This window comes from Podarcis filfolensis (assembly GCF_964270895.1).
Source record: "Podarcis filfolensis genome assembly, chromosome: 6".
Taxonomy (NCBI): domain Eukaryota; kingdom Metazoa; phylum Chordata; class Lepidosauria; order Squamata; family Lacertidae; genus Podarcis; species Podarcis filfolensis.
Window position 1 is genome coordinate 31,529,588 of NC_139609.1, and position 8,664 is coordinate 31,538,251.

The window sequence follows — 8,664 nt, forward strand, 5'->3', positions numbered from 1 at the left end:
AATAACATTTACTTCTGCTATTGATCCTGTATGTGGCTCCAAACTGCTCAGCATCCAGTCGCTCACAAAGCAGTCTTGAAACCAAAGGATGAACTCTGGCAATATTTTTTTATTCATGTTTTATAAAGATGGATAAAAACCTTGCTTTGACATTATAAGGAATGATGAAAGGACCAGGTATAAGAATTATTGACAGGAGCAAGAGGCAGTGCTTGTTTTTGAACATAACATCCTCATTTTATGATGAAATTCAGTTCAGCCACAAATGGTACATTTCAAACACCACTGCATTTTCTTCCAGGTTAAACCAGGGGTCCAGGGTGCAACAGTGTAATATAATGTAGTGTTTCCCAACTGGGGGCCATATGGCCTGCTAGGGGGCCAGGATATTCCAAGGGGGCCACAGGTGAAACTTATGTAAATGGGGGGGGGCTACAGCACGGGGCCACAGAAGGAAGTGAGAAGAAAAGGGGGGGAAATCATTTTTAAAAACAAAATCCCGATTGGCTGGCTATCTATTTGGGTAAGGGAGTGGCCCACCAGGGGGTAGCCTAGTGCTTCTTTCTGCCATATGCATTTTAGTGGAGCAGTCATGGTTTCTTTCCAGCAGGAAAGGGCGACTGCTGAGGCTCCCGTTTTGACCACTGCTTGTAGCTGCTGCCAGTGCTGGGCCAGGTGGCAGCCTGGGCCTGACTTCGCAAGGTGCGGGGTGCAATCCACCCCAGTGCCTAGCAGATCGGGGCCTTTGGATTTTGCTGAGGGGTGCAGGGCCTGTTGGCAGCGGCAGCCTGGCTCTGCAAGGCATGGGGCAAAATCCACCCCAGCGCCTAGCCAAGCAGGGTCATCTGGTGCTGCTGACTTGCATCTAGTAAAAACAAAGTTCTACTCAGAAGAAAGCTGCATTGAGTTCAGTGGGCCTTGCTCCCAGGAAAAGGTGTGTCAAACTGCTTTTTCTTCTGTCAACCTCCGCCCTCCCCAGCATTTCTGAAAGACCTGGAATGGGTTTACAATATTTTCATTGGCTGGAAGATGTTTTGTGCAATTTCCCACATTTTGTGTGGCGCTTGGAGTACGTGGTCCATTTGGTGTCTGGAGGTTAGCTTAGACCCAAGCGGTGAAGTTTGTGCTGTCTAATCTTCCCTCATGAACAGAATGCTGGAAAACAAGACATTAAATACCTTCACCAAACAAATACAAAAGGACTAACAATCACTTAGTTGGGGGAATGAGGACAGAAGGGATGTGACTACAACCACCAAACTTTTTTAAAAAAATCCAAATGCATCATATCAATTTGGATGGAAAAAGCACAATCACTGTTAAGGAAAAAACAGTGAGGTACAACCAGTGGTGTGGACTGTCTGCTACAATTTTACACACACACCAGAACAAACAACAGCTGTAATGCTATGAACAGTATGTTTGGGGTCTACAGGTATGGTTCAAAATTAGCCATCTCCTAAAGTCTTCTGAGGAGCTAGGACTTACCACATAAAAAAAAGCTTGTGGTGGGGCCAGACAGAGGGCATTATGCATTTATTCTGTGTGGTGTGGCTCACAGGATCTAACCTATAATGCACTGGAAGAATCTGGGGACTCAGATAGCAAAGCCCAGTCTCTGATAGTGCCTCCCACAGAGTAGCCAGGAATGGTACTGCAGCTCATTAGTTCCACTACAACCATGTTACCCAATAGTGTCATGGCTGGCTGTATATAGGGCCTTCTCCGAGCTGTGGTCCTGAACAACTTGTCTGACAGAGTAATGGCACAGACTCATTGCTGGCAAATAGCAGCAGAGATGGGGCTCTGTTGCTCTCCTGGCTTCCCACTGCGCGCTACACCATGCCCCACTCCCTGCCCCTCATGGTAGGCAGCAGCAACCTGCTATGTTGGAAAGCTGGAAGAGCGATGGTGCCCCACTCACCCTGTGTGCCTGATCTTCCCTGATGCCTGACCTCCAACACCATAACTTTGACCTCATTCTTGCCTTTGGTTCCAATCTGCCCAACCTAGCAGCCACCTCCAGCCCCATAGTCCTTGCTTGGTGGATCCAGTGCCTGACCTGCAACCCAATGTGTGGCTACATTTTCTCCCTCTGGCCCATGTGGTACTTCCTTATGTTGCCAGAATCAGACCGCAGCTGTAGCCAGCCACAACGTTAGGCCCAAGGCCTGACACCATCCATTACCGAGTGTTCCAAGCTGGTGGGGAAACACAGCACACTTCCAGCTGAAGTTTATTCTGAGACTGATTATCACATTTTTTCAATTTGGCGAGTAGTCAAGCACTGCAGTCCTCTTGTTCAGCTTGCATTATATTCATTGTCTGGGAAAGTAGTAGACAACATCTCTTGGCATGTGTGTACCCCCCCCCCCCAAAAAGGCCTGTAGATGAGATGATGAGCATTGTGAGGCAGCTGAAGCCATAAAGTCACAGAGGAATGAACAACCAACCCCTGGAAATGTATTATTCTTTCATGTTGTTTGCATTTGCTTTTGTTGGCTTTTCATACTTAAATGCCTAAGTGGCTGTTCTGGCCACATTAAATGAAGCTCTCTTGGCTTCTTTGAAGAATTTTTACGGTGTCATGAAGAGAGACAGACATGTTCCTTAACACACACACACACACACACACACACACACACACACACAAGCAGTGAGCTGAAGAATCAGGATCTTTTCTCCTCTCTCAGGATTATTTGTTTCCTTTTACATCTGACATTCAAAACGAAGTTTAAGAACTTATATAAAATATACCATTTACAGTGGATGCTCGGGTTGCGAACATGATCCATGTGGGAGGCACGTTCGCAACCCGCAGCGCTGCATCTGTGCACGCGCGGGTTGCGATTCGGCGCTTCTGTGCATGCGCAAAACACAATTTAGTACTTTTGCGCATGTGCGAGTGCCGAAACCCAGAAGTAACCCGTTCCAGCGCATCCGTAACCCGAAAAAACGCAGCCTGAAGCATCTGTAACCCGAGGTATGACTGTATACCATCATAATAGTCTTGATAATCAATTGGATTTCTTACTTCTCCAAATTTTGTGACTAGAGCATAGCTGATATTTTTGGCCCAGCTGTTTTCAGAGATTCACATAGCTGGGTGATAGGGAGGAAAATAAACTGCTCCCCAAATATAGGGAGTTGATGAGAGAAATGGATGCAAACACGATGGTAAGATTTGAATCACCTCACTGTATATAAAGGCAGGTCTGTTGGCACCAGACTTGGGGCGGGGGGCGGTCCATTGATATTATGCCAGTGACATAATATCCCCAAATCTTTTCTCTACTACCACCACAATGACTGTCTAAGGAAGGGTCTTAGCTCAGCATTAGGACATCTGCTTTGCATGCAGAGGGTCTGAGGTTCAATCCCCAGCATCTCCAGGTAGGACCTAGAATTTTCAAATAATCAAATAACTTTGGTTTCCCCAGTTTCCCAATTAATGCTGCATATTATAGTTATTCTATACCTTATCTTCTCCACGCTATTTTCAGGCATATTTTTTTTACTGCTGTTGTTACTCTAAAGCTGCTTGCGTTTTAACATACTTCCAATAATTTTTTTAAAATAATCAACAAACATTTTCCAATCCTCCTTAAACTCTGCCTCATTTTGATCTCCATTTTTACAAGTTAAATTCGGCATATTCCATCAGTTTCAGCTGCCATTCCTCTTTTGTTCGTACAATCTCATCCCTCCATTTTTTGCGCATATAATATTCTTGCTGCAGTTGTTGCATATAAAAATAAATTCCTCTGCTTTTTGGGTAGAATCATAGAATCATAGAGTTGGAAAAGACCACAAGGGCCATTGAGTCCAACCCCCTGCCAAGCAGGAAACACCATCAGAGCACTCCTGACATATGGTTGTCAAGCCTCTGCTTAAAGACCTCCAAGGAAGGAGACTCCACCACACTCCTTGGCAGCAAATTCCACTGTCGAACAGCTCTTACTGTCAGGAAGTTCTTCCTAATGTTTAGGTGGAATCTTCTTTCTTGTAGTTTGGAACCATTGCTCCATGTCCGCTTCTCTGGAGCAGCAGAAAACAACCTTTCTCCCTCCTCTATGTGACATCCTTTTATATATTTGAACATGGCTATCATATCACCCCTTAACCTCCTCTTCTCCAGGCTAAACATACCCAGCTCCCTTAGCCGTTCCTCATAAGGCATCGTTTCCAGGCCTTTGACCATTTTGGTTGCCCTCCTCTGGACACGTTCCAGTTTGTCAGTGTCCTTCCTGAACTGTGGTGCCCAGAACTGGACACAGTACTCCAGGTGAGGTCTGACCAGAGCAGAATACAGTGGCATTATTACTTCCCTTGATCTAGATGCTATACTCCTATTGATGCAGCCCAGAATTTCATTGGCTTTTTTAGCTGCCGCGTCACACTGTTGGCTCATGTCAAGTTTGTGGTCAACCAAGACTCCTAGATCCTTTTCACATGTACTGCTCTCAAGCCAGGTGTCACCCATCTTGTATTTGTGCCTCTCATTTTTTTTGCCCAAGTACATCTGTTCCACTTATTCCTAGAGGAAAGGCTTCCAGACTTTTTGGAAGTGTTGCCTTAAATATTTTCTTTATCTTGTTATAAATCATCTCCCCAAATCCCTTGGCCACTCTACCAAGTCCACCACATATGGCTGACAGGGCTAGATTTAGGCCCTAAGCTACTGAAGGTAATGGAGCCCTTTATATGTCCAGCTGTCATTTGTCAACAACATATTGTCATTGTTCTTTGTGTTGAATATATGCTATATGGTAATTAATGGACCCAATAGGTATCTAAAGCCATTTTATTTGTTTTTTACCTTATATTTTGGAAATGTACATCCAGGTTTTTTCCCTTTAATTTTTTTTGGGGGGCCCTCAAGAGAGTGGGGCCCTAAACTATAGCTTGTTTAGCTTATACGTAAATCCGGCACTGATGGTAGAATGTACCCTCTGTTTCCTTACATGATGGACCAATGTTCTGACTATGAGGCAGCTTCCTTTGCTGGTTGCTTAAAAAGGAAAACATAATATTGCAAAGGCCTATCTAAACAATTGCTTTCAAAGGTCTCAGAAAGACAGCAAGGACAATTCCTTGCATGTAATTAGGGGCACATTTATTCCTTACAGCATGCATAATACCCTACCCCTTTGTATGCTGTCCTCATGCAACTGCTCTATATAATGCTTTGCATACATGATACTATAATAATTCCCCTGATTTTTAGAGATAACATGCCAGATAGATTATCTACCTGACAGTTTGCAGATATTTCCAACAAAATCCTTGTGGACTTTGCATTCTGATGCAAAGCTTCCTGTATATCTCCATGGGTCTCAGTCTGAATAGCAGAAACACCACACTAGCCAAGACCTGGTTGGTTCATTGTATTAATTATCCTGTGGTATAAATTACCACCAGGCCCTGTCATTTTAGGGGCCATATAAATGTAAACTTGGAAAGTAAAACTTCTTGGGCCAGAGAGACATCTCACAGCGTCTTCAAAGTATCTGCTGCCCATCATACATTTGCAGAATTTCTTTTGCACACCACCTATATGCATTTTTCCACCTTATGTAACTTTTGTATAGCAACAGACTCAAAATATAGCAGAATTAACTGTTATGTACTGAGTTGAATAGGATCCAAACTGCAGCAGTCTGATTGGTCCTAGAACAATAGGATCCAAAAGGCAGCAGTCTGATTGGTCCTAGAACAATAGGATTCAGAATGCAGCAGTCTGATTGGTCCTAGAACAATGCAGCAGTATGATTGGTTGGCAGGAACCACCCAATCATGCTCCAGATAGAAGTGAATCCACAACCTGATTGGCTTACAGTAGAATTCCGGAATTAGCCAATCATGTGCAGCCCATTGTGTAAATAATGTATATAAAGCAGATGCTTTGAGGGGACTTTCATTCATTCCTCCTCACCACTATGAGCTGAATAAAGAGCATGAAATCACTTTGCGACTCTGAGTATATCTCATTAACCTTGCGGTGTTTCCTCCTATTTAAGTAATAAAAACCCATTAGCTCCCTATTCCTTTTGTTCTTCCCTATACAGATCAGATATCCTTAAGTAGAGCGTTTTGTGAACACCAAGGTCACTGCTTTCATTTATTTAGCTTACATAAGGTTGAATACCATTGCACAGAAGTACAGTTATTATTATTATTTTACAAAAGAAAATCTATTGAATTTTCGAGAGCTCCCTCCCTCCCATTCTCCCGACCTATTATGCACTTACCACCACATTCTTAGAAGTTTATAGAAGCATGTCAGGCAAGATCCACCTTGATTGGTAAGGCAGGTCTTTTTTTCTGTAAGATTAGAACTTGGTTTTTAAAAAATGGCTCTTGGAATTATCTCTTGGCAAGATGATGGGATGGGAGCACAGCCTCCAGTTGCAAGCCATTCATTATTCTATTTCCATGTTCAAGATACTGCAGTAAAAGTGCATTACCTTAATAATCAATAACTCAGTGGGAGGCCTTAATGGGTAGAACTCACTTGGAATTGAACTCCAACTGAAGAGGCAGAAGACCACAGAAGGCCTGCAGGCTATAATTAGAGTGCCATAAAACCAGAAGGTAAAGGGTGGCAGAATGCATTAGGAGTAAAAATGCGAACTTGCAAGTAATAATTCCAAAATCTTTCATGTTGACGCGAGTGTCACTTAAACATGAGCAAGTAAATGTTACATTAAAGAACACATTTACATTTAGACTCCCTAAAGCTTGAAGACTGAACAGAGGTTGGTTGGGCAAAGAGAAAGCAAGCGCATGCAATCTGTCCATTGGTCTCCTCCTCCTCCTCCTCCTCCTCCTCCTCCTCCTCCTCCTCCTCCTCCTCCTCCTCTTCTTCTTCTTCCTCTTCCTCTTCCTCTTCCTCTTCCTCTTCCTCTTCCTCCTCCTCCTCCTCCTCCCCCTCCTCCCCCCCTTTGCTGCTCCATCCGTCCATTTCCCCACCTTAATGTTTCCCACCTCCCCACCATCTGCCTTTAAAGAAACATATCACAGAATTTAAGCTACAGGAAGCTAATATAAAAATCCTCTCATGCAAAGAAACAGTGCATCTGTCTTTACATTGTTTCTGTTCATGGCTGGCTAGTTTTACATTTTCTGATCAGCAACCGGCACTGTGACCAGTAAACCAGTTTCTTCTGAGCTTCGGTGGACTGTCTGGAGGTCCTGCATTATTGATTTTCTGCTCATACGTTCTGGTTACTCTGTCAATCACTAGCTTGAAATACAAGATGGCAGTCAATAAGTCAAAAAAAGAGAAGAAAATGGGGGAGGGGGGGACAGCTACCACGCTGTGGGTAAAATGAACAGAAAGCAATAACTTCCTTCCGAGGAAGGAGAGGCAGCAAATCTGATATACCATCTCAGAAAGCAATGGGCATAAAAAACAAATATATGAATTTTAACTTGACTGCACTAGGTGAAGGCAGGGACCATGCCCAATGGTATAATAATGCCTACCTGGAATTCTGCCTGCATCCATGGAGAAATAAACAACCCAGAGACTTAACTGTTAGAGGTAAAGTTACACTTTGTAGGGATGGACAGGCACCCGCCTGCTTGGCCCCCAAATCATTTGGGCTGCTTCAAGTCAAATAATCAGCACCTCAATAAGTTGTTTGAGTGTTTGACTTGAATGCTTGAATTACCTATTTCCCCCTCCCTCCAATCTCCCACCCTCCCTATCCTCCACTTTCTAAGGGAAAAAAATGCTTATCTTTGTGAAGTGAGACTATGGAGACAGAAGCAGGGGGCAAGAGCAGGTTCTTCAAGGCAGGACACAAACCTTGGGACTCCTCTCCTGAGGTAAATTGTGTGCCATTTGCTGTCAGTTCATGATCAGAGCACATCATTTGCAGCCGAGGAGGTCAAGCTCCAAAGACCATTTCAGGATGAAGCAGGAGCAAGACAGGACCAAAGGATAATGAAATGATACAGGAGAATGCCAGAAATTCGGAAGCCCTTGTTGTTCAAGCAAAGCTTAACTGAAACAGTATTCTTACATGTCCCATACCCTCCAACATTTCTCCGATGAAAATAGGGACATCACATTCCATAATGATAATTTTACTATTTATACCCCGCATATCTTGTTAAGTTGCACATGCTAATTTTAGGCACAGTTGTGTTACACATCTGTGTACCTACCAATACCCATGTGAGAATATAAACTACTATTATTCTTTAGCACTGAAGAGTTCCTAAAGGACATCATAGCTTTCTCTCATTAAACTGTGAAGGTTCAGGCTAGACCCAAGATACTCTAGATACCATCTAGAGTAAAGCTAGGTACCAGGGAAGTCATCCTGATAGCTCAGCAGGTGGCACTCTTCCTCCCCTAGTCACTAATCCTTTGGCTACTACAGTAATCCATACAATGAACACAGCCTAGCCGTTTGATATTTGTTAATGAGAATCTCCACTTGAGGTGCTTAAGGGCACTCCTTCAACAAACTCCCAGTCCGTTTACAAAATTGTGAAAAGCAGCAGGGAAGCCTCACTAGGAAGGACCTGAACTATCTGTTAGCACAGATGGAGAAAAGTTTTCCTGAGGGCAGAAATGGCAATTGTTAATGCATAGGAAACGTTGTACAACTACGATCACATTGACTGGGTAAATGTACATTCAGAACTGCA